General features: G+C 39.9%; 1 pseudogene; it reads right to left on the reverse strand.

Moving 5' to 3' along the window:
- On the reverse strand, nt 1–111 carry LOC133901121 (U6 spliceosomal RNA; annotated as a pseudogene).
- Between the last annotated feature and the right edge of the window lie 2,926 nt (nt 112–3,037).

The following is a 3,037-nucleotide window of genomic DNA, read 5'->3' on the forward strand; positions in this document are numbered from 1 at the left end:
TAGAAGCCGGCACGACCATTTCTCAATTTGCACGTGTCATTCTTTCACAGGGGTTATGTTAATCTTCTCTGTATCGTTCCAATCTTCTCTGTATATATGGTGGTTTGATATCGCCGAGGGCACTGACTCCCTCAAGAAAGCTATGAAATCCATTATGATGCTAGTCACTGGATCATGTGAAATGAGCGTAACGTATGCATCTTAAGACACAAGGCTTCAACCTTGACCGTTACGATTGTCAAGATTAAAGACAAGTTCAGACTTTGGGTTTGTGGTGGGACAAAATATCTAGAGCCGTTGTAGCTAGTTTTCAGCCTTTTCCGGGGCTTCTGTTGTTTGCCTCGGTTTGTGTGATCTTTGGTCGGTCTTAGCATCTTCTTATTCAATAAAATAGGTAGATCTTTTGACTGTTCCTTAAAAAAAAAGTCGGCACGACCCGTGGTAAACCTCTGCGTAGGACTTATACACATGAGCCGAATATTTCTTCATCCAATTAATTAATTATTCGATTTAAATGATGAAACAAATGTAGGTGACACATATATGTTGATCAAGTGAATAGAAAACCAAGGTAAGAAAAGAAATTGGAATTGGCTGAGAAGTGATGAGCTAATCCAAGGGTTAAGTGGCTGTATGCATGCACGTACAGGAATGGGCACATGCCAATATATAATCGAAAAAGGCTTACATTTCCTAATTACTCGCCCCGAGAACTAATGAAGTATGACGCATGGGTCCTACATACGTATTAGCCAAGTTATCTTTCGATTAACTAATTAAAATGCCCCACATGTGAGCCATGTTTTCGCCAAATATATACATGTGATTGAGTCGATTAATGAAGCCAACAAGTGGCCCACTTGACAGCCGATACACGCAGGAAGGCCAGGCAGCAGGACCCATAGCTCAGCTGCAGCAGGCTTTGAGATTTTTCTCAGTCGAAGGAAAAGGAAGAGAAGTAGAAGCCTCCACGAAATGTTGTACTGTATGGTCGGGAAGTAAATTTTATAAAATATTCCTACGAAAGATCTTCATAAGATACTGATCCAATCACATATTTCTGATCCAATGACTGAACTGAGGAGGAGAAGGAGGAGGAGACACATATTATTATAGTAAAGAATGTCTTTCGTAAAATCCGATCCTATAAAATTTACTTCTATATGGCCGTGGGTAACAGGTTTAATTAGAGAGTAAACGGAGAGAAAAGGAGTTGCTGGTCAAATAGATAAGCACACGTCCTGCACACACGCAGAAAGTCAGGGAATGCCACCAGTGGATTGCTTGATAACTGCCGATTGCAAATAACAGAAATCAGAGAAAAGAAAATTAGAGAAGTTGCCGTAACTAGTGCTCATTTGGCTCTATAAATAGAGGGTCGCCGTGAGCACTAGGGAGAGAGGAGATCGCCAGAGCAGAGCACCGGTAGGCTGCTGGTGAACCACTTCAAGGACTTTGGGCGAGGAGACAGAAAGGCTGCTCGCTCATGCTGAAGAAGACAGAAGAAAGCGAGGGGGGCACCAATAGGCAAGGCAAGTACACTGCTGAACAAATACATAGAAAGGAGAGTAGCAGCGCTAAGAAGTGCTGCGCACGGAGGAGTGCTGCGAAGGGGAGCAAATCCATTCGCTTGTTGTCTCGTTTGGTTATTGCGATACAAACCATAAGAGCACATTCCCCTTCCTCTTATATATATCATATGGCGTTCCTGCTGCTCTATACTTTCTTCTTATCATATTAGATATTATACCCTTCTATTTGGTCTAGTTAGGGATACAGACTGAAAAGGGGCTTTAGTCTCAAAAACCTCGTTCGGTCCCTTATGATGATACAAACTGAGGTCTGAGCATAATAATTTCATCACATAGGCTTAGTCCTCAATGTTAGATACATGTCTAGGATGTTCAATTCATACTCATATTCCATATCATTATACATCGTCTTCTTATTCATATTCATTATGCCTCTCCATTTGATCTAGTTAGTGGATACAGACTGAAGAGAGATTTTAGTCTCAAAATCTTCGTTCGATCCCTACGATGATACAAACTGAGGTCCGAGCATAATGATGGTGTCACCAAAGTTGCATATTGGTTGTACTAGTGCTTGAGTTCCATGCTCATACACGTAAATACCATTCTACAAAATTCCGCCATACATGAAAAAGAAAAGCTAATAAAGCATCTTCATTTAGTTATGTCACGTGTTCAACTCGATAGCACATCAGTAGTAATACAAATTGAAGAATAAACAAATCCTCATCTCGGTTACTCTATACGTGTGGGCTCCATTCTGTGAGGAACACATAGTAGGCTCCATTCCGTGAGTAATAGTGTTCGCCGTAATACAAGTTGAGTCAAAAGAAAAACAAAGCATACCTGTTGTGTCCATAAGAAATCATGCAACATCAGGTTAAAAAATAATAATTGAAATGCTCCATTCCAATTATGTTGCACGCATAGGTTTTTTTCCTTCTAAATACCATGTCATCTGTATTATATTGATACAGAATCACCAAAATCAACAAACTGTGTCATGTTGCATTCTTTGCACAAACATATTCATCATGTTGTCAATATTAATCATGTCACGAGTAGTGATATCATGCAGCGAGATCGATAGGCTTCCTCATATCACATTCTGGGCGTGAGCATTGGCACTATGCCACTAGTATAAATCTGGATGCAAACATATCGTCTATGTTTGGTATGTAGGTTTCACACTCAACCTGATCACATTAATGCATAAATGAATAATGTGGTATATTATACTTATGAAAGCCATGTCCAGGTAAAGTATGAAAGTCAAATTAAACAAATACTCGTTTCAGTTATGCTATATGCGAGTACCACGCTATGTTAGCGGTGATACATGCTAAGTTCAAACAAATGAGATGAAACACGCATCGCATATAACTTGATTAATTCCCGTCCCGCTCAGGATATGGATTCTACATCTGCAAGTACCATGTCATGAGTGATAATAAGGAAATAAATCACGCATAAATACATATAAACTTGCATACATGAGCACCTGC

Source organism: Phragmites australis, chromosome 19 (genome assembly GCF_958298935.1).
Source record: "Phragmites australis chromosome 19, lpPhrAust1.1, whole genome shotgun sequence".
Taxonomy (NCBI): Eukaryota; Viridiplantae; Streptophyta; class Magnoliopsida; order Poales; family Poaceae; genus Phragmites; species Phragmites australis.